This window comes from Schistocerca gregaria, chromosome 8 (assembly GCF_023897955.1).
Source record: "Schistocerca gregaria isolate iqSchGreg1 chromosome 8, iqSchGreg1.2, whole genome shotgun sequence".
Classification (NCBI taxonomy): Eukaryota; Metazoa; Arthropoda; class Insecta; order Orthoptera; family Acrididae; genus Schistocerca; species Schistocerca gregaria.
In genome coordinates this window covers 231,683,366-231,708,409 of record NC_064927.1, presented here as the reverse complement: position 1 = coordinate 231,708,409, position 25,044 = coordinate 231,683,366, and positions in this window count along the sequence as shown.

Genomic DNA, 25,044 nt, shown 5'->3' with positions numbered 1-25,044 from the left:
GGGAGGACAACAGCCATGGACACGATAGCCCGAGTCCACAATAAAAGGGAGACTTTCTATACTGATCAGGTGTCACTGATGTGGTCGATCAGGCTACACACGGTGAGATTTCCACCAGCCACGGTAGAGGGAATGAAGAAACAGAACGTCGGGATTAGAACTGTAGTCATCATAGTGGGCATGACAGAAAGGCACGGACTAGTACCGATAACTTTGCGCGAAATCACACTGAAGCTCAGTACCCGGCCAACGGCACTTCCAATGTTTCTTAGCACGACCAAGACCTGTGCAGGGACGGAAGTTTGCTTCATCTGCTTAATGGATAGAAGAGAATGTAAGCTTTTGTTGGACATAGTCACGCACGTTTATGTGTAAAGTTAAGAACTCAAGGGAAAAGTGTGGTTGAATGGATCGCAATGACGCAGGTTCGCTGAGTTCAGCAGTTTTCAGTTTTCTGGTTGGGAAAAACATTTCTGGCAATGTATGGAAGTTTTACCTCATACAGACGATAGCTACGCTGCAAGAACTTCACGCTAAAACTGATCTTCGGGAGTGCATAATGGAGTACTATGAGTTACCGTTTCATCTGAGGTAAACAGCTGTCGGTGCCACACTTCAGCAAGGGTCATCTATCACAAAAGGGGAACCAACTAAACTACATGCAAAGCCACTAAGAATTAACTGGTGCTATAACATATCGCATGGTACAAGGTAATTTTTGTGGGTAAGTGTAGGAACTGCTTTGCTAGTAAACCGTTATGTGTCATTGCGCCACTGAAGGATAAAAATGAATTCTAGAAAGCACAGTATATTGTACAGAAGAGTGGTGAATGTGCATCGGAGATAGACGGTGTGCGGGTGGTGCTCGTAGCAACAGGTAACTCTGGGACTGAAAACAACGGCTTGCCTGAACGTTTATTCGTGCTCTACCATCTGAGCTATCGAAGCGCGACTCACGCCCGGTACTCACTGCTTTACTTGTACCAGTATCTGTGAGTACCGACCGTGAGTCGTGCTTCGGTAGGTCATATGGTAGAGCACTTGCCCGCGAAAGGCAAGGGTCCCGAGTTCGAGTCTCGCTCGGGCACGCAGTTTTAATCTGCCAGGAAGTTTCATATCAGCGAACACTACGCTGCAGAGTGAAAATCTCATTCGGGATCTCACGGGAACCGGTGTATCCACTGCGGCAAAGCCGTTGCCTGAATTCATCAACAACGTTAACTATTCTTTTAATTAAAATATAAATGACATAGCAACATTACAATGTCTAAGAAAAGGTGTGCATGAGGTACTACCCCACTGTTATTGCTAGGGTAAAATACAGCTGTGAGGCGCTGACGATGTGGAAGAAGCCGTATTTCAAGCAAGATCTTCTCAAAGCGAGGCTACTGACTGGGTGCAGAAAATGCTACACCATAGTGGGTCAACCCATAGAAGCTTCACTGTCCCAGACGCAGGACTTGACTAACAGATGATCGGCTATTAGGATAGCTGATCAGACAGATCCTACACAGTGGCTATTTAGTGGCTGTGTCCTGGATATGCCTCTATGTAGTGGCTCTGTTCTGTGCTAATACACAATCAGTGCTTAGCAGTTTTACTGTGATTACAGATACCTTAGAAATCACATGATAATGGACGCTTATACATTCCCTAATATAATGCGTGCTTTGGAAAGTTTGGGGCAATGTAACTACTTTTCCACTACGGATCTGCGGAGCGGATTTCACTAGCTATAAGTAGCACTATTAGACCGGCCGAAAATGGCATAGACAATTCCTTCTCAATACACCCGACATTGTTTATGTTTTCTAGGTTAAAGAGTACACCAGAGACATTACAGGCTTTGTTTTGCAGAGTTTTGTGAGGGTAAAATCAAAGGCAATATGTGGTTCATTTTGATGACATCATTATCATTACAAAGGATATGGAGCAACTTGGGCAATGGCTTACAGAGATGTTCACGAGGGTACACGCAGCACACCTAACATCAGTGTAGAGAAGTGTCACTTGTGATGATGGCGTATAGATGGACCTACACTGGTGAAGGTCATACAGAGAAGCAGATGCTGCTGAAATACCTCAGTCAACTGGGGGACTCATACGTCTCATTTTATCGAAATCCATTTCATGTGTCCACCAACTGATGAATATTTGCTATTGAGAATATCCCTGTGATATCAGTGGCTGCAAAGATCAGGCCACTAACAAATCTCTCGATTTATCTCTGTATCTGTATTTACTTGCGTGTCCAGTACTTCAGCGGGGGCACCGACCCATCTCTGGTCGTCACGATCGCAGTTACTATGTACTCTATGGACCACAGTGGTAAGGCAAAAGTAGTCTACTTTGCACAGGTGTAACGAACTGTCCCATGCTGGTCAGCACAGAGTAAATAACATTTACAACCTGTTCTCTGTACATAAAGCACACCTGGATGGATTGTTGTTTTTTGCCTGCAAACGGAAGGTCTCAGATTGGTCAGGTGAATTTTATCGCTGCTTTCTCGTGGGAAACCCGCCAGATGCTTATTGTTTATATTTTTCTTTTCCCTTCACGAGCGATGAAGAGCATTGAACTGACACCACACCGAATGGAGTACAGACATCTGTCTTGCATGGCAGGAAGGATATCCATCAATTGTCTTAAGAATAAGAGTTCCATAAATGAGAGTTCAGGATGCCGCATTCTTTTAATTTTGTACACCGGACAACAGCCCACTCCGTGACATAAAACCGTGACTGAAAGGAGGGAGTTTGGAGCCCGGCTTCCTCACAATTGTATACACGAGAACGAAGTTCGAAGGCTGACATAAAAAATTCGTAGGTAGCGTATTGGACCGTTGTTTTAAGAAAAAATATCTCCTTGGCCACTGTTTAACAAAGTCTTCTGGAATATTCCCCTGCTGTGTTTTGTGCAGTGCCAAGAGGACACTGTGGTGGAAAACGAGGAAATGGACACTTTTTATGAACACACGGTAGCAAAAGCACGGGCTTGTAGACGTGGAGAGGTTGACATTCTTACTTTGGAGGCCGCACTTGTAACAGGTGCAGAAGTGAAACGGCAGTGCGGCAACCCTGGTACGTTACGTTAGTAATCATACGATGGAAATGGTGCCACATGCACAAAATACCTTTGCCATTGACCCTGAAATCGATCTTCAGTTGCGATGGTGTCGTGGGCAGGTGATGAAGGTAATGTAAAGACGTTTTACAAGAACGACAGCTACGTGGTTGCGGAACGTGCATCGCATCTCCGGACTTCGATGCACCTTACAGTGCAATATCTGATTTCGGAAATTCTATCTGACCAGGACGTAATCGCTTTCCATGTCTCTGGGGCGTTTCCAACTATACCTTCTGATATTGTGATTTCTGAACGTAGTAATCACTATCACTATATGCAGTTTGTTGCAGAATTAAGTAGACTTTCTATTTTGTCATTCCGACTGGCAAGCCCATAATCTTATGAAACACTTTCTTTTATTTCTTCCCCTACAGTCCCTTTTCAGTGCCTTACGAATATTAAGTCTTTCTCATCTCTCTTTACATACGGAGTTATTCATTCATCTCTCCAACTGTTGGTTGCGACGTTCGTATGTGTACCTGAAATATCGTTGTCGACAAGGGTTTGCTGTGAAATCCGATGAGAGCAACGCTATCACTGAACTACTCTGCCTTGCTTTCCTATTCATAACGAATCCTATTCATAATGTCATTTTCTGCTGTTGTTATTATTCTATATTCATCCCAGAAACCCTTCTTTCAGCGTCATTTCGCTGACCAAACTATACCTACAATGAACCTTTCTTCTGATTTTCTAGCTTTCCTGATATGTTTGAACTTCTGACAGAAGATGCTTTGATTCGTAAAATGTTGTCCCGTCGTCATGGACGCTTCCCTCGAGGCAGTCCTACCGGAAACCGAAAGGAGGGCTAATCCGGAACGTCTTACTAGTGTAGACAACATCATGCCACATTTTTCAATTTACAATTCATGTGTCCTGTGGATATACGTTATGGGTAGTTAACGAAGTGGTTTACATTTCCTTTTTTGTGCTAATGGCGGTAATCATTGCTGAGTCTTCCACCTTTTAAGGGCAGCTTTCTACACAAAGGACAAGACAGTGCCCTGAGCCTGTTGACTAATCTGCCATCTTTGACAAAGCCGTTGGTTGAACAACGCCGACTTTTTGTGCCAGAAGTCTTCGATTACCAATATTATTCAGGATTTAAACAGTGGTTGAGTTCAAACCCAGGATGTTTTGATTATTAGTCGAAGACGCTTCATCTACGTAATGGATGAACGTATTGTAATGTATTATAATGTAAGAAATCATGTGGTTGGATGTGTGTTAAATTAAGAACAAAACAGAGTGGATCATCCGTTAGCCTATTCCTCAAGTCACCTAAACAAAATGGAAATGAATTAATCTACTAAGGAGAATGAAGTGCTGATGATTATAGAAGTATATGGAGTAATACACTACCTGTTCCACATAAGTGGTAGAAAATTTATGGTAATAACAGACCACAAATCGTTAACATCGTTACTGATGCTGAAAGATCCATAAGGTACATTAATGCGATGGGCAGATGTTTAGTGAGTTTGATTTTGGGACGATCCATTGACCAGACAGGAATCATAGAAACTCAAATGGCCTCAGTAGGAAAATCTGTGTGTTATGGAAAGCGGGTCACTCCATTCGGAAATGGCATACAGCGGATTCAGCTGATGAAGACTGTAAACTGTCTGCAGTGCAGCTACGATCCATTAAGCACAACAGGGTGTTATGCATAAAAACGATATTCAGGAATTGAGTTATAGATCGAGGTATGATTAGTGAGGAAGTATGCAGACAGGCAGTTATCATGTATTATCAGGTCACAGTGATCAAGGAACCACGGAATGTGCATTACAGGCGGCAAAACCATAACAGGACGTGAAACCATATGTGAAGTCCTGTGTACCATGTGCACAGTAGAATGAAAAAAGCTTTCCGTACTGATGAAGATGTTAACTACAGATGTCAGAGTTAATGAAACAGCTATGTTAATGAAACAGCTATGAAACATCTGTACATAATATAAGCTGAGGGCAGCCACATTACATTGGAAGAACAGAGCAAGTTCACCGGATAAAGCGAAGACGTTAAGTCATAGTGCAAACGTCATCCCAACTACTGTTATATGCTGTTACCATGTGTTACTTCCGCATACAATTCTGACAAGATGACTGGACAGGACTGTAGAACATCTGTTAAGATTTCAGTGATTAGCTTTCAGACAATTAGATTTAGCTATAGACACAATACCCGTGGTATAGGGGAGCGTCTTTGTTTCATTATCAAAACGACTTCGGTCTCGGGTTCGATCCCCACTACTGCCTAAATTTTGATAAATAATCAGCATTGGCGGCCGAATACTTCCGGCATTAGAAGTCAGCCTCATTCTGCCAACGGCCTTGTCAAAGAGGGCGGAGGAGCGGATAGAGGTTCAGGGCACTCCCTTGTCCTAGTGGTGGGAAATTGCCCCTAAAGGCGGAGGAATCAGCAATGATCAACGACATGAGGATGCAGAAGGGAATGGAAACCACTGCATTAAAGACACGTAACGTGTATCCACAGGACATGTGGCCTGTAGTTGAAGAAGTGTCATGATGATCTCTCCATTTGCAAACGATTCCGGAATAGTCCCCCATTCGGATCTCCGGGAGGGGACTGCCAATGGGGAGGTTACCATGAGAAAAAGATTGAATAATCAAAGAAAGGATAATGTTCTACGAGTCGGGGCGTGGAATGTCAGAAGCTTGAACTTGGTAGGAAAACTAGAAAATCTGAAAAGGGAAATGCAAAGGCTCAATCTAGATATAGTAGGGGTCAATTAAGTGAAGTGGAAGGAAGACAAGGATTTCTGGTCAGAAAATGGTATAACAGGTGTAGGATTCATTATGAATAGGAAGGTAGGGCAGAGGGTGTGTTACTGTGAACAGTTCAGTGACCGGGTTGTTCTAATCAGAATCGATAGCAGACCAACACCGACAACGATAGCTCAGGTATAAATGCCGACGTTGCAATCTGAAGATGAACAGATAGAGAAAGTGTATGAGGTTATTGAAAGGGTAATGCAGTGTGTAAAGGGAGACGAAAATCTAATATGAGCGACTGGAATGCAGTTGTAGGGGAAGGAGTAGAAGAAAAGGTTACAGGAGAATATGGGTTTGGGACAAGGAATGAAAGAGGAGAAAGACTAATTGAGTTCTGTAACAAGTTTCAGCTAGTAATAGCGAATACCCTGTTCAAGAATCACAAGAGGAGGAGGTATACTTGGAAAAGGCCGGGAGATACGGGAATATTTCAATTAGATTACATCATGATCAGACAGAGATTCCGAAATCAGATACTGGATTGTAATATATATATAGTAGTGATGAAGAGTAGGCTGAAGTTCAAGACATTAGTTACGAAGAAGTAATACGCTAAGAAGTGGGATACGGAATTTCTAAGGAATGACGAGATACGTTTGAAGTTGTCTAACGCTATAGACACAGCAATAAGGAATAGCGCAGTAGGCAACACAGTTGAAGAGGAATGGACGTCTATAAAAAGGGCCATCACAGAAGTTGGGAAGGAAAACATAGGTACAAAGAAGGTAGCTGCGAAGAAACCACGGGTAACAGAAGAAATACTTCAGTTGATTGATGAAAGGAGGAAGTACAAATATGTTCCGGGAAAATCAGGAATACAGAAATACATGTCGCTGAGGAATGAAATAAATAGGAAGTGCAGGGAAGCTAAGACGAAATGGCTGCAGGAAAAATGTGAAGACATCGAAAAAGATATGATTGCAGGAAGGACAGCCTCAGCATACATGAAAGTCAAAACAATCTTTGGTGACATTAAAAGGAAACGGTAGTAATATTAAGAGTGCAACGGGAATTCCTGTGTTAAATTCTGAGGAGAGAGCAGATAGGTGGAAAAATACATTGAAAGCCTCTATGACGGTGAAGATTTGTCTGATGTGATAGAAGAAGAAACAGGAGTCGATTTAGAAGAGATAGGGAATCTAGTCTTAGAATCGGAATTTAAAAGAGCTTTGGCGGACTTACGGTCAATTAAGGCAGAAGGGACAGATAACATTCCATCAGAATTTCTAAAATCATTAGGGGAATTGGCAAGAAAACGACTATTCACATTGGTGTGTAGAGTATATGAGTCTGGCGACAAACCAATTGACTTTCAGAAAAGCATCATCCACACAATTCCGAAGACGGCAAGAGCTGACAAGTGCGAGAATTATCGCACAATCAGCTTAACAGCTCATGCATCGAAGCTGCTTACAAGAATAATATACAGAAGAATGGAAAAGAAAATTGAGAATGCGCTAGGTGACGATCAGTTTGGCTTTAGGAAAAGTAAAGGCACGAGAGAGGCAATTCTGACGTTACGGCTAATAATGGAAGCAAGGCTAAAGAAAAATCAAGGCACGTTCATAGGGTTTGTCGACCTGGAAAAAGCGTTCGACAATATAAAATGGTGCAAGCTGTTCAAAATTCTGAAAAAAGTAGGGGTAAGCTATAGGGAGAGACGGGTCATATACAATATATACAACAACCAAGACGGAATAATGAGAGTGGGCGATCAAGAACGTAGTGCTCGTATTAAGAAGGGAGTAAGACAAGGCTGTAGCCTTTCGCCCCTACTCTTCAATCTGTACAACGAGGAAGCAATGATGGAAATAAAAGAAAGGTTCAGGAGTGGAATTAAAATACAAGGTGAAAGGATATCAATGATACGATTCGTTGATGACATTGCTATCCTGAGTGAAAGTGAAGAAGAATTAAATGATCTGCTGAACGGAATGAACAGTCTAATGAGTACACAGTATGCTTTGAGAGAAAATCGGGGAAAGTCGAAGGTAATGAGAAGTAGTAGAAATCAGAACAGCGAGAAACTTAACATCAGGATTGATGGTCACGAAGTCAATGAAGTTAAGGAATTCTACTACCTAGGCAGTAATTTAACCAATGACGGACGGAGCAAGGAGAACATCAAAAGCAGACCCAATATGGCAAAAAATGCATTTCTGGCCAAGAGAAGTCTACTAATATCAAATACCGGCCTTAATTTGAGGAAGAAATTTCTGAGGATGTACGTCTGGAGTACAGCATTGTATGGTAGTGAAACATGGACTGTGGGAAAACCGGAACAGAAGAGAATCGAAGCATTTCAGATGTGGTGTTATAGACGAATGTTGAAAATTAGGTGGACTGATAAGGTAAGGAATGAGGAGGTTCTACGCGGAAACGGAGAGGAAGGGAATATGTGGAAAACATTGATAAGGAGAAGGGATAGGATGATAGGACAGCTGCTAAGACATGAGGGAATGACTTCCATGGTACTAGAGGGAAATGTAGAGGGCAAAAACTGTAGAGGAAGACAGAGATTGGAATACGTCAAGCAAATAATTGAGGACGTAGGTTGCAAGTGCTACTCTGAAATGAAGAGGTTAGCACAGGGAAGGAATTCGTAGCGGGCCGCATCAAACCAGTCAGTAGACTGATGACAAAAGAAAATAGACACAGTTTGGATTCCGTAGAAATATTGGAACACATGAGGCAGTACTGACCCTACGACTTATCTTAGAAGCTAGATTAAGGGAAGGCAAATCTACGTTTCTAGTATTTGTAGACTTAGAGAAAGCGTGTGACAATGTTGACTGGAGAACTCTCTTTCAAATTCTGAAGGTGGCAGGGGTAAAATACAGGGAGTGAAAAGCTATTCACAATTTGTACAGAAACCAGATGACAGTTATAAGAGTCGAGGGACATGAAAGTGAAGAAGAGGTTGGGAAGAGAGTGACACAGGCCTTTAACCTATCCCCGATGTTATTCAATCTTTATATGGAGCAAGCAGTAAAAGAAACAAAAGGAAAATTCGGTGTAGGTCTTAAAATCCATGGAGAAGTAATAAATACTTTGAGGTTTGCCGATGACATTGTAATTCTGTCAGAGACAGCAAAGGACTTGGAAGAGCAGTTGAACGGAATGTATAGTGTCTTGAAAGGAGGATATCAGATGAACATCAACAGAAGCAAAACGAGGACAATGGAATGTAGTCGAATTAAGCCGGGCGATGCTGAGGGGATTAGATTAGGAAATGAGTCACTTAAAGTAGTAAAGGAGTTTTGCTATTTGGGGAGCAAAATAACTGATGATGGTCGAAGTAGAGAGCATATAAAATGTAGATTGGCAATGGCAAGGGAAGATTTTCTGAAGATGAGAAATATGTTAACATCGAATATAGATTTAAGTGTCAGGAAGTCATTTCTGAAAGTATTTGTATGGAGTGTGGCCATGTATGGAAGTGAAACGTGGACGATAACTAGTTTGGACTAGAAGAGTATAGAAGATTTCGACATGGGGTGCTAAAGAAGAATGTTGAAGATTAGATGGATATATCACATAACTAATGAGGAGGTATTGAATAGGATTGGGGAGAAGAGAAGTTTGTGGCACAACTTGACTAGAAGAAGGGATCGGTTGGTAGGACGTGTTCTGAGGCATCAAGGGATCACCAATTTAGTATTGGAGGGCAGCGAGGAGGTTAAAAATCGTAGAGGGAGACCAAGAGCTGAATACACCAAGCAGATTCAGAAGGATGTAGGTTGCAGTAGGTACTGTGAGATGAAGAAGCTTGCACAGGATAGAGTAGCATGGAGAGCTCCATCAAACCAGTCTCAGGACTGAAGAGCACAACAACAACAACATAGACACTCAAAACTGTAGAGAAAGACAGAGATTGGAATGATCCATCAAATAATTCAGAATGGAAGTTGCTAATCAGAGATGAAACATTAGGCACAGGAGAGGAATTTCTGATGAGTCATGTCGCACCAGACAGAAGTCTAACGAAATAAAAAAGGAAAGGAAAAAACCTTATACGTTTTAGAAAATATGGGTGTCACCATATACGGTAGTGTACTGCCAGAAAGTACCATCTTTATTTGAGATATTCAAGCCTCAAATATGGAGGATTTATAATCGTTATAAGAGTTGTCAAGAACTTTACCGACTTGACAGGAGCTATGGAAGCAAGCACAAGAACCTAACTGAAAGGCCCTCGGACATCTAGAACATATAATGCAATGAAATGTTAAGTTACCTCAGTACTGTATAGGACAGTGGGTTGCGTCAATAGTTTAATATGGTCCAAGGGAAAAATAAGGCTTTCTTCTTCACTTGGTGTCAAGACCGTGGTCAAGTGACTGAAATGAATAAAAAGCGACAATTTCTTACCCATACTATGTTCGTCCATGTTGTCCCCATCTGTCCTTTTCGGGGTGCACCGAATACTATGTCCCTTTTGCGAGAATCATTCTCTAAGATGGGTGGAAGACGCAGGAAAGGGGAGCCTACACAGCAAGTAGGTCTTACAGTACCTCCACATTTTACGTGAGCATTGCCCTATGGATTAAGCCCTAGGTCTAGTGTGTCGAAAACTTATGTGTAGACTGAAATGCATCCCTTTATGAAGGGCTTGGTTAGTTATCTTTTTATTTGTATGTATTTTCCTTATAATGAGTGAACGAATTTTATTTTTGTGTTCCGTTAGCAGCTTTCGTGGGAATATCATTTCTGTTGTTTAGTTGAATGGCTCTGCTGTGTTGATAGCACACTAAATTGTGGGTATGTTTTATTTTTGCAGTGAACTGTAGCTGATAAGAGGTGGTCTTTTTGTATTTTGTATATGATTATAATCAGTGTGCTAGTGTGTTTGACAGTGATAGATACGAATACTAGACACAAGTATTCTATGTGTTCTATAAAATAAACGAAATATTTTTACACATTATGGCAAAGGTAATATTTCTGGTTGGCCTTGGTTCCCACGTTGCTTAGTTTTCTGAACAGCCCACAGACGCACAGAGGGGGCGTGTTAGCGGAATGGATGTTCGAACATACTCCGCAGTATCATAGCAGATTCCAGCCCAGAGTCATCGTCATAAGAATCTCGTCTTCGTGCAGCTTCTTAGGTGAGATACACTGACTTATACCAAACAGTGTTTGTTTGTTTCACCCCAAACGGGCTTCAGGAATTTTCGAGGTACCATCAGTGGGATATTTTCCACTTTTTATAGTCAAAGTTATAAAAATGTACTTATATTTCTATTTATTTTCAAAGATACCAACATATGTATGAGGGAGTGGTAATTATACGTAAGTTTTGCTGTGATTTTCAATTTTACACTCATGTTCAGAAAAAAACAGAATACCTTGAACGACTACAGATAGTACAGGACATGTACGACTACAGATAGTCACAGGACATGTACGTTACTACGTTCCACAGAAATGATTAGCATTTTAGCCATCTCGGTTAAGTATATGATCTGTTGCCTAGTAGATGGAGGGTCCGCCATGGACCCTGAACTCCTGTTGCATGCATGATAGCATCTACGCTTATAAGGCGCAAATGGCGTCCCGTGGTATAGCGATCCTCTGCTACATTCACCTGATTGCAAACTCCATCTGTGGCGGTTGGCATTGAGTCACAGCGCTACACTCGTCGTTTCCCCATATCCCACACATTTTCGATTGGCGACACTTCTGATGATCTGGTGGGCCAGGGCAAAAGGCTGACATCTGTTGACACCAAGAAAGCACGTATTCGTGCAGCACCAAATGGTCGTTCATTGTTTCACTGTAAAATGGCGTCTGGATTGCTGTGAAGAAAGAATATGGCTGCGGGTCGCAGGATATCATTCAAGTAGGTCACATTTGTCACATTGCTGAAGATGCGCACCAACTATTACTTGTGGTTGTAGCACCCAATACCTCAAGGGCTTGAATGTGCAGCATGTGTGTTGTGCGAATGCAGTCACTGTGATACAGTTTGTCTGTTGCGAACCCAAATACGTCCATCATTTTCAGAACCTGGATTTGTTAGAAAACAGTATCTGATGCCATTCCTTCCCAAGTCGTGTCCTCCCATACACCATTGCCGTCTAGCAAGCTTCTGCACATTCGCCAAAGGTAGGCGAAGAGGTGAACGACTTGAATGTAACCCATGCCGTAATGAAGGGCGACTAACTGTGACTCCTAACACTGTACGAGGAGGACGTAGATGTGTCCTGCAATGGCATTTGGATGAACTATCAATCTTATCTGGATGTGGTCTGGGAACTGCGACCTGTACCATCTCGTTGTGTTTTACTGCCTTCTGTTAACCATTCTGCACACACTCGTTGCGCTGCCGAAATATTTCGTCTCACACTAGCAGCAATTCTCGGATGGATTCATAACATTCTATCATTCCAATAATGCACTCTGTTTCGAACTCACGATAAGGTTCGCGCACATGTTTGCAGAAGCATCCTGCACCTCTGCTCAAGACACACTGATCCATTGCCCTTTCATTTACAGTGACTACGAGAGTCGCAGGCACACTTTAACGGTAGGTAGGGTTGCACCGCGAAATAGACGTTTTACCTCAGGCTCGTCTAAACTGTGCTCCTGGGTCGCTAACGCCCGCAATCACCTGAGGCCATCGCCCCGGGAGAATTCGTATGTTGTTGCAGTGGCTGAGCCGTGTGACCTAGCTGACCGTGAGGTCAGCACACTCGCCTCGCCACGCCACTGTAGGCGCGCTTCGTACGGAAGACAGTCCGTCACGCCAGCAGAGGTCAAAACCACTGATACAATGCAAAGCCGTTTCTCAACAGACGTAAAGCTACAGTTGATAGAGATGGATGGTCAAAAGCAGAAGACAAAAAAAAAAGTGAAACGAGGAGCGGTGCGTCAGCATTATATAAACCCAAGTGGGAAATTTATTTCTTTTGTACTGCTGTCGTAAATCATGCCAAATGTTTTGTATGTAATTGCAACCTCATGTATTTAAAAGAGTACTCAAGTGAACGGCACTTTAATATCAGTCACAAAGATCTGTTCGATAATTTGTCGCAAGAGGAACGCCAGTGAAAGCTTGAAGAACTAAAAGAATATTTCCAGCAGCATTACAGTGAAATAAGTGTTTCCTATCGTATGACTCTTCATCATTTAGAAAGGTGATAAATAGAACTATGTTTTACAATCTGATATGTCACTTAGCAATGTGCCAGTTATCGAATATCAAACCATCAGCAATGAGGAAAATTTCTTTGCTGTTAATTTTTATATTTGGCTTGCATTAAATCGACTCGCACAGGCATAAGAAAAAGTTTCAGGTGCTTCTTTCACACTTCCTGGGAAACTGTCACAAACGCTCCCTCGGACAGAAAAGTGTCATTAACAGTCATTCTTCTTTTTGTATTTGTGTTTTGATGGCTAGAAAAACATATGTTGTAGTTTGATCAATGTTTTTAATTAATAAAATATATTCCACCACAGAAGAATTTATTTTACGACCACATTCCGCTGTCCTTGCTATGAGCACATTTCAGAGGAACTGGAGGAAGACGCACCTAAAAACAATCCGTTTTTGTAATTTTTTTACTTGGGTTTTAATGAATGAAGCAATTGATACTTAAAATGATAAAAGTGTTTTAAAAACAGGATTGTACAAAACCAATTTTTTGCCATGGTAAGAGCAGGAATCAGGCGGGCAAGGTTAGCACGCAAGTTACATACGCTCGCTGAGAATTACTAAAGCATAGAAACCTTTTGCAGCTGGGAATCTAAGGATTGCCCGGTAAACTCGGCGGGTTGTAGTTACTCAGCAGACCTCATGTAAAACTATGAAAAAATAGCTCTTTCGCCTCAAACTGTCGCTAGCAGCGTCAACGATTTGGCCTCAGATATGGAGCAGCACTTAATGTAGAGAGTGGCAAACTTCCTTTCATTTTCTATCGCTCTTAAAGGGTAAACTGACGCTGCACCTCATAGCTCGTCAAATTCATTCGGGGTGTTGACAATTTCCATGTCACCGCAGAATTTCTCTATCTTTTACCATTAAAGGACACAACTACGTGTTCGAGACAATAAGTTTAAAGTAGGAACGTTTCAGCAATGTAACAACGGATAGAACCCCTGCGCTACGAGGAATACCCATTGGATTCCCGGGTTAAGTTACGTCAAAAATGGCTAAAGCCGGGTGTTCCTTATTCCCGGCAGTCCATTGTCTGATAAACGAGGAGGCTCTTTGTGTGAAGATTTTCAACATAAAAGATGTTATGGAGACCACTGTTAGACCAGCTATTTATCTTTGTGTGCCAGTTTAAAAAATTTCTGGCTGATATCGAAGCAGAAAACCTGACATCCCCTATCACGCCGAAGTGAGATCGCTGAGCAGAGGGAAGGCGCTTCATTGGCTTTTCTCCTTGAGGCACGAAATCGATATCTTATTGGAAATGGAAGCACATCCAGAAGCATTACGTCGTGATCCTAAGTGGCTGGCGAATTTGGCTCTTTTGAGTGACCTAACTGGTCATTTAAATACTTTGAACATTTCACTGCAAGGCGAAAATCACTCTGCTGTTGATTTAGTGCAGACGATTCAAGCATTTCCATACAAATCCTTCATTCTATGATTTCCATAAAAACTTATTTTGTTTGAAAAATAATTGCGCAAGGAGAATTGTGGGCACTTCCCCGTATTAGACAGCGTTGAGGAAGATGAGGATTTTTCAGATTATGTTAAAATCGTTTGCGAATTAGAAGAAGAGTTTGGAAACAGACTTTTGAAGATAGGTGACCTTCAACCGGTCTTAGATATATTCGTTCGCCCGTTTTCTCTTCGGGCAGAGAATGTCTCAGAAGTGCTTAAATTAGAGCTGATTGACATGTAGTGCGATATCTGCCTAAAGGACCGCTTTCTAACGTGTAAAACTTTGGATGACTTATATCTCTTTTCCACGTGACAAGCATCCTCTTTTCCACAAGCACACGGCCAATGTTCTCCCAATGTTTGGTTCCGCACTTACGAATGTCATTCAATATTTAAAGAGACAAATTGGTCTGGAGAAAAAAATTGTTTATTCTTACAAAACAGTACTTCTACTTTTGAACGCAATAAACATTTATGCACTTGTTCCAAGGGGCTACAAACTATTCTATCCCGGCTGCAAAGAACTCTTTATCTTGAACCAATTTCTCACCAACTATTTCACTTCCTTGTTGTCTTGGTACTTCTTCCCACGTAATGCCTCCTTCAGTGCACCAAAAAAATAGACATCACTAGGTACTAAATCAGGACTTTAAGGGGGTTGAGGCAGTACTTCCTAGCCCATTTTGTACATGGTTTCAGGGTATAATTGAGCAAAATGAAGACGTGTGTTGTCTCGCTGGAGAATCTCACCTCTCCTTTGAGATCCACGACGTCTCTCTCATAGTTGGCTTCACCTCGTTTAAAAGCAAATCCGAGTAGAATAGGTTGTTCATTGTACGCTTCTCGTCGAGATAATCACAAGGAACTGGACCTTCAGCATCCCAAAACACTGTCAACATGACATTTCCTGCTGATGCTTGGGTTTTGACTTTTTTCTTGACGGGTGAGTTGGTGTGCGTCCACTCCATGCTTTGTCTTTTTGATTATGGCTCATAATAGTGAAGTTTCATTAAGAATTAAAATTCTGTTGAGGAAGTGCTCACCTTCTCATTCATAACGTTTCTTTAGCTCTATGCATACTCTCAATCTCGTTTCCTTGTCTAGCTGCGTCGACTCCTTTGGGACTCATCTTGAACATGTTTTGCGGTACTTCAGCTTGTTACAGATAATGTTATGAACTGTACCAGTACTAACTTGAACATTATCAACTATTATTTCCACAGCCACACAGCGGTCGGCACGAATAATATCATCAATTCGACTTTCAAATGAGGGAGTTGAAACTGCAACTGGTCGGCCAGAACGGTGTTTGTCAGTCACTGTACTGCTTTACTCACTGGTAAAATTTTGCACGATTCGTACCACCTTCATCATAAACTTCAACTTCAGACATTCTGCAGTATATAGTCGCTGGTTTCTCGCCTTCAGCAAGTACAAAAAACTAATATCAGAACGTTTCCAACTAATATCGATGTTTCAAGCAGACTCGCCACCTTGAACTGTATCTTTGAGGTTATAAACAAAACATTGTTGATACATCAGCTGATCAGAGCTCATCCCAGTGGTGCCAACGTAAAGCTATAAAAATACCAAATTTGCCTTACTAACTGTTTTTCCCCACACCAATATGTCTCTTTCATGACCCACGTGTTTGTGAGCGACTTTTCCCCGTTTAAAAGTTTGCTAAAACTAAGAACCGTTCACCACTTAGCGATAAAAGTTTGATTAATTCTTTGTCGGTAGTGATCTCCCGGAATATTGTACCATACCTACACAAAGTCATTTCCTCGAAAAAGAAAACTGTGTAGAATGTTAATTGTCTTCTTTAACAATGTTGACTGTTAGGATTAAATGTCTTTATAACCTTAATTCTGATTTTTGAATAGGTTTTCAAACTTGATCAATTAAAATTATTGCATAGAAAACAGCAAACTAAGGATCCACTGTCTAGACATTGAAAAGGGATACAAAAAGTTGCAGGACGAAGTACGATAAGAAATATGTACTTTAAACTACTGACAGTAAGAATGAGACTGTATATCCCTTATGTAAAATTATTTCTGAAATTTAATACTTATGACACTGTTAGTATTAGGAGAAGGGAAGTTGCTACTCACCATATAGAGGATATGGTGAGTCGCAAACAGGCTCAACAACAAGAGTCTCACTATTAAAGCTTTCAGCCATTAAGGACTTCGTCAATAATAGACGACAGACACTATCACACACTCACGAGTGCAGCCTGAGGCAATTGAAAGCACACTCCGTTGCCGGAGACTACAGTCCAGTACGTGCGTTTCGTTTGTGTTAATGTGGGTGTGTGTGAGTGTATCTGTTTCTGTCGTCTATTATTGTCGAAGGCCTTAATGACAGATGGCTTTAGTTTCGAGAGTCTGTTGTGCCTATCTGCGACTCAGCATTTGTGTTGTGTGGTGAGCAGCAACTTTAATTTTCAAAACTTTTTACATTCAATCCTGCATTTTCCATTGCTGATATTTATGACACTAGTTCACTTAAGAAATTGATATATCATTCAGAAGACGCCTGCTGTACATGTGACGAGTGTGCATGTGCAGTCCTAATATTGTTTTCTAAAGCTGTTTGTAGTAATTCTGTCATACGAATACTGATTGTTAACTAGACAGTAAATGGTTTGCTTGTTTCCCCTCTGATCGATCACCTTTACAGAGCTGCTACTCCTCTGTTACTTCGTTTATGTTGGATTTGGCTGCAGTGCTGTGCAGAGCAGTGCTGTGCGGTCTCTCTCGCTCCGCAGCCATCTCTCTCGCTGCTATGGCGACACTAGCGACACACGTATGAGCGCTGAACTACATTGCCTTGCGCCGGCGGAATGTGGCCTCTCCCGCCGGGCGCAATTCTTGGATGAGCATGTTTTACCTTGAACCCCCGAGCCGACATGGTTCATATGCTAATCATTTCTGCAGAACATGCTAATGTACAGGTCCTGTAAATAATAAAGTCCTATTTCTAGCCGTTCAAGGTGTTCTGTTTCTTCTGAACGTGAGCATATTTAATTTCATATTCTGGAATCTACATGAATTCAGGTTTATGTATGTACTTAACTGGATCTGTCAGCCAAGTAATATACGTTAAGTTGCATGCTTTTGTTGTGGCGAAAGTAAGGTCAGATTACAGGACTGGATACAAGGTGTACTTATGCTGGTCGATTCGTGACTACTAAAGGTTCCGAGAAGCCTGTTATCAGAGAAACGACATAAATATACAGTATTTACATTATATAAGGTACCGGAAAAACTTTAAGAGTTTTTATTACCCAATCTTGTATTCCAGGCCTAATTTTCGCCGCAACACAAACATGCAGCATTTTGTATATCAGTTCACTGACACATGTGATTAAATACATACTATGTGTATCAATGAAAACCTGATGCCTCAGTACGACTCCTTCATACGTATACTGTCGATATAAATTGAACTGTAACAGTATTAAAGTAATTTTCAGACTGAAAGATAGCCGGCTTGTGTGGTCGAGCGGTTCTAGTCGCTTCAGTTTGGAACCGCGCGACCGCTACGGTCGCAAGTTCGAATCCTGCCTGGGGCATGGTTGTGTGTGATGTCCATAGGTTAGTTCGGTTTAAGTAGTTCTAAGCTCTAGGGTTAGACTGAGAAAGATAGAAAGTATCCCACTGATGATATCTAAAAAATTGCCGAAACCTATTTGGGAAAAGTAAAACAAACAGTGTCTTTCATGACATGGAATATCCCACCAATTTTTCTCAGTAAGCGTGGAAAGATGCATGGGGGCTTAATTAAATAAAATGCTGATAATTTTAATTTTTAGTATTTGTTTGTCTGGTTATGCAGTCTCGTAACTGGTTGGCCCTAACTAGTATTACTCCGCAATCTGACTGCATAGAATAACAACAAAGAATGAAAGGAAATTTGCGTTAACACAATTAATTAATTAAGTCCCCAGCAACTATAAAAGCTACGAAACAAGAAAGCATAAGTGTAGCTGTTCTGTGTGTGGAACGTACATGTCTGGCACGGTTCTTCCTCAATACGACAAGATGCTTTAAACGCCATTTACAATGAATTAATTAAAAAAACTAGAAATACTATGACTGCACATAGAAACCAGAATTACAGTCCAATACAAGAACACGAGCCAGATGCTTTGTTGACTGAACCAGTGACCAAGAGGCATTATTATTTAAGACATTTGAAATAAAAAAATTCTTTAACTTCATATACATTGGCGAAAAATACCCTTTGATCATTACAACATCCCCAATCGAATAACATATGGTGTCTTGCCCAACAGAACAACTGCACACGACATGCTCACAACTAGTGCTGTATCGACATCGTCTCAACAAGCACTGATCACGCCTACCTGAGAATTACCACTGCCACCAGCAACTTCTCAACAAGCACTGCCAGAGGAGGCGGCTGAATAATACTCTTTGGCGCAATCTCTGGCGCTGTGACTCAGTGTAGCCACCTTTCACATGCCCCACCTCCACGGGCAAGAATATGATGGTATTTTTGCCAGCATTGGTGGTGAAAATACCACCAAATTCGTCCAAAAAATACAGACAAAAATTAAAAAGTAATATTAATAAGTAAATATCACATAACTAAATAAATTTTGGCTTTGCACTGACCCTTCAATAACCTAATATATAAAAAACAGTAAGGAATACAAATGCTTGCATACATATGATTTTACATAACAGTTTACACAAGTATCATGTGGTTAAACCATTTAATCAATAGCGTCAGCAATGACGAATAGGTGCAGGTAAGAGTCTCATAACATTTCATACACATACACAGTAAATACACAAAAAATCAGTTTAATCAAATATTCATATAAAATCCTTTCAATTGTGCAATAAACACGTAGGACTCCTCAGAGTAGTTAACAGTTCCAGCAATGGTCAACAGCTGCAAATAGCAGTCTCCTAACATATCACCAACAGTATTTAAACAGCTCCAACAGTGGTACCCAGAAATGGCGAGCAGGTGCAGACACCAACAAGTGACAACATTTCAGTAGAAGCAGTTCCATCAATGGCACCCAGTAATGGTGAACAGGTGCAGACAGCAACAAGTGATATTATTTCAGTAGAAGCAGTTCCATCAGTGGCAACCAGTGATGTTGAATAGGTGCAGACACCAACAAGTGACATTATCTCAGTAGAAGCAGTTCCATCAGTGGCACCCAGTAGTGTTGAATAGGTGCAGACACCAAAAATTGACATTATTTCAGTAGAAACAGTTCCATCAGTGGGACCCAGTAATGTTGAACAGGTGCAGGTAACAGTTCATAATATTCTCTATTAGTAATTAGACAGATCATCAGAGTTCATCAGCAGAAATTAAACATTTCCAAGTGGCACCCATCTATGTTGAAGAAGTGCAGGTAACAGTCCATAATACTCACTATCACTAATTAGAGAGTTCATCAAAGTTCATCAGCAGAAATTAAACATTTCCAAGTGGCACCCATCAATGTTGAACAGGTGCAAGCATGAACAAATGTCTGAATGCACACGCAATTGCTTTTAGAAAATTATTATCAATGCTCTTACACTAAACATACAAATTATAGGAAGCACACAAATGATATGAGATAATTGTCATATTAACTATTACAATACACAAATGTTAGTAAACCTATAATATTTATGGGGGTCAGTGCAAGCCACAACAAACAAGTAAAATAATAATTGGGAGGTAGGTCGGTACCAATTATTTGGCATTAGGAAAGGAAAACGCACAAAACACACTCACTCATCTTTCATCCACATTTAAGTACTACTTTGTTATTGAATGGTGTTAACTGTGTAAATGCTATTCTTTCAAAATTTGATGCTCAATATGTGTATCAAGTAGTAGTGATACGGTGTATAACAGTCAATAATAGTTAGTCAACGTCTTAGTCATCATGTCAAGACCAATGTTCGCCAAGCCAACTTTTTCTGAACAACTGTCAGTGTGCCATGATATGCAAATACTTCCCTTCTCCAAAAAAAAGTGTATACTGCTTATTGATTTAACAAAGTGTGTGTGTGTAGACAATCTTCTAGTGTTCTAGTCTGCCATCTTCATCCTCCTTGTTCCTTATAAACGAACAAAAATATGCTCCTCACTTACTTTACCTCTTATCCACCAAAACTCCAATAACCATCAGCATCATATAATCTTAATACTTCAACAATACCTCTTCAATACATCGATACATATAAACCTTATCACCAATATCATTTACCTTACCTCTTATTCACCAAAACTCTAATAATCATCAACATTAGACAATCTCAATGCTTCAATAATACCTCTTCAATACGTCGATACATATAAACCTTATCACCAATATCATTTCACTTCCATAACAGCTCTTTCCTCTAGTCAGTCTCCTCAAACAAGTACAGACAAAATCCTAGTGCAAAATTCAATTCATCATCCCATACAATACAAAGACACAATGTCCACATGCAACCTCTGTGTAATCCATCTGACCCAAATCTTCTACTCATTATGAATTATAAAATACATTTTGGTTACCTTGTACATCATTAAATAAAACAAATGCATACATGACCTCTAAAAGCCTTTAGTCTGAATAACTTTCAGTAAGTAAGTACGAGTACGGAGTGTGAATGATCGTAATATTTCACAGTATGAACATCACTTCAAGAATCATGGCAAAACAGAAGCAAACATGTGGAGTATGTCTTGTGTCAAGTGTAACTTGCTATTTCAATTGCTCATGAAGAATGCAGTGTAATAACTGTCAATGGTCTAAACCTTGTGTTGGTATGTCATGTCGTTAGCTTCCTTCCTATTAACATAAATTTATACGGCTTCCATAAAACCTCCAGCTCATGTGACTTCAATGAAGTTTCTTGTGCCAGTGTCGTTTGGAGAATTATAAAAGTTCATTTTCTTATCTTAAAGTATAAAGCACTGAGCGTAAACAAAACGTACAATACCAAGTAAATATACCAATAGAGAACAGCGTGTCAACAAGTGGATGCAGCACAATCCCTACAACGGAGCTCTGCCAAGCGAACAATCTATAATTAATACCATAGTGTGACCCAAACTCCATGTTCGTACATCGCATATCAGCATTTCTATATAAAAAATTAAAGAGTAGTTATGACAACAAAACAGAAATGTGTAAATATGCAACCCACACGCAAAGCAGCAAATATATATCTTACATAATAAACAGGCCATTAGCATCATATCAGCATAAGCAAATAAATGTTCATATGTAATCTTAATAAGTAAACATAAAGGCTCAAGCAGATAAATCTCAAAGTATAACTTACATACATAACCATATCAGCACAACTAATCAGGTGACAATTATATTTAAATAAATAAGCACAGCAGACACGTAATAAAAAATGTTGTAAGTAGGCTGTTTATGTTTTTTTGTTGGTAACGCCACATAGCGCTCTGTATGAAAAATCACTGGGTGTGCTGTGCGCAGTCTGTGGCTAGTTTGCATTGTTGTCTGCCATTGTAGTGTTGGGCAGTTGGCTGTTAACAGCACGTAGAGTTGCGCAGTTGGAGGTGAGCCGCCAGCAGTGGTGGATGTGGGGACAGAGATGGCGGAGTTTTGAAATTTGTAAGACTGGATGTCATGAACTGCTATATATATTATGACTATTAAGGTAAGTACATTGTTTGTTCTCTATTAAAATCTTTCATTCGCTAACTATGCCTATCAGTAGTTAGTGCCTTCCATAGTTGGAATCTTTTATTTAGCTGGCAGTAGTGGCGCTCGCTGTGTTGCAGTGGTTCGAATAACGAAGATTTTTGGTGAGGTAAGTGATTTGTGAAAGGTATAGGTTAATGTTAGACAGGGCCATTCTTTTGTAGGGATTTTTGAAAGTCAGATTGCGTTGCGCTAAAAATATTGTGTGTCAGTTTAAGCACAGTCTTGTATAACTGTTCGAAGGGGACGTTTCAATGTGACATCAGTGAAAAAGCAGTGCAGCCAAGTGATGCATAATATACATAAGTAACAACCCTGTTCATTAATCAATCATTGTCAAAATCGGTTAACACAAAGTATAAATCACGTAATCGAGAGCAGCAAATTATGTCGAAAGTACGTACCTAAGTGGAAATACGTTTCCTGAAAAATAAACTCAATTAATAGTTACCTTTTTAGTTTATTACTTTCTTCTTCGAAATGACATTCTTCCTGAAATTTTCTCGATGGCAAGTCCTCTTAACGTCGGACACACACAGAATTTACCTGAGGTTCTTAAATATTTTATACAACTGTATCCTGAAAAATACTGAACGTTAATAACCTAATTTATCAAGTCACTATAGCTTTATACTGAATTTAATCAGAGAAATTAGACTGTGTGTTTGTTTACGGCTGTCAGTGCATTCGCACTGAGCGCTCGATCAGCTGTAGGTACGCTTGACGTAAGAAGTAATTGTTTGCGGTTAACGACTGCCTTGTGCGGCGCGCAGACTTGACTGTTGCTTTGAGTACGTGCCGTCGCCGGAATACGGCGCGGTATCCTTGTACTCTCCGTGTGTTTACGTATAACTGTTAAGTTTCTCAAAAGTATGTCATTCCACAAAAATTTTTACGTTCGATATATGATGTATTCCCTTAGAGCGCCGAGATTTAAGTGTTTCTACTTCGATAGTGTTATCATAAATAATTTTGCGAACCCTATGTGGACCGTTATAAAGCAGAATAAATTTGCGACACAAGCCCTTTTCCTTTGTGAGACAAACGATGAGACTTAATTAACACCCTTTTGCCAATTGACAAGGTTTTTAAACGACCAGGAAGTTTCTCTGATTCCTCTCTTCTAGGAGCCGCAGATGCAATATTTTGTTGAACCAGGTTGACAACTTCAGAATGCTGCAGTTTCCGTGAAGGCGGAAAACGAACGATTTCAGAAATGCGATTTGTCGGTGCTTTATATTTTAATATCAATATAGGCGGTAAAGAAGTTGAATCATTAAGGAGTTCATTCAGAATGTTTTGAAAAATGTGAAGATACTGATCCCACGTTCTATGATTCTGATGACAATAAAGTCGACACAATTTATTGATTTCCTTCATCCATCTCTCTGAAGCGTTAGATTGAGGGTGAAAAAGTGAAATGAAAATTGCTTTAATCCTACGACGCCGTATAGTACGAAGCCAAATTTTAGAGTGAAACTGTGAGCCATTATCTGATATAACCTTATCAACATGTCCCACGTCTTTAAGAAAATGTTTGATGAAAGCGTTAGATACTGAACGAGCTGTTGCTTTGCGTAAAGGCGTAAAACACACATATTTTGATGTCAATTCCACTGCTACCAAAATGTACGCAAAACCATTAGTAGAAAGAACCACTGGACCGATCAAATCGACTGCAGCCATGTCCTTTAATTTCGCTAGAATGATAAGAAACAACAGTGCTCTGTGAGAAATAGTTTGCGGCTTAGCCTTTTGACATAATTCGCATTTGGCAAGAACAGATCGGATACGTTTTTCCATATTACTGAAGTAGCAATTTTCTGGTAATTTACGAAAGTATTTTCTGGGACCAAAGTGTGCATAACTGAAATGTGTATACCAAATCAATTTATTAACCCACTCGTCAGGAATGCAAACTAACAAAACAGAGTTGTCCACCGATTTTCGTTTAAAAAGAATATCATTGCGAACTAAATAATACCGTCTAATCGCTACGCTTTCTTTCCTCCTCCACTTCTCGTTAATAGCCTTCCACATTGGATCCTTGTTTTGCTCATTAGCGATGTCCTGGAGCGAAGACGAAACAAAATTTTCAGACGCAACACTTTGAATACACATCAAACATTAATTGTTTTCTTTGCAGTATTCCTCAGCACTTTGTTTCAAACCCATAGGTGCACGTAATAAAGCATCAGCAATAATATTTGAAGAACCCTGTATGTAAACAATACTAAAGTCAAATTCCTGTAGATTCAGCGCCCATCGTGACAATCTTCCATGAGTTAATTTTGTTGACATAAGAAATTCCAGAGCTCGATGACCGGTGTAAATCTTAGTATGTCTGCCATACAAAAATAGCCGAAATTGTTTGAAAGGCCAAACAACAACCAAGGCCTCAAGTTCCGTAATCGAATAATTCTTTTCTTATTTAGAGAGAACACGACGTCCAAATGCAATAGTTTTCTGTACTGTAACGCCGTTTTCTTCTATCTTTTGAAATAAGTGTGCACCTTGGCCTTTGTACGATGAGTCCGTCGCTAGACAAAAATCTTTCGATAAATCCACCTGTGAAAGAAGTGGAGCAGCAACTAAAGCATCACGGAGTTGTTCAAATTCTGATTTAGGTTTTTAAACATTCATGGTGGTGTCTGTTTGTTCTATATCGTGTCTCCCCAACACTTTCGCGCAACGACACTCTGAGGGTGTTTTTTTAGGGAATTGACTAGTTTGAACCTGGGACCTGTTGCTGGTAAGGAGACGCCAGACCACACATGACATGT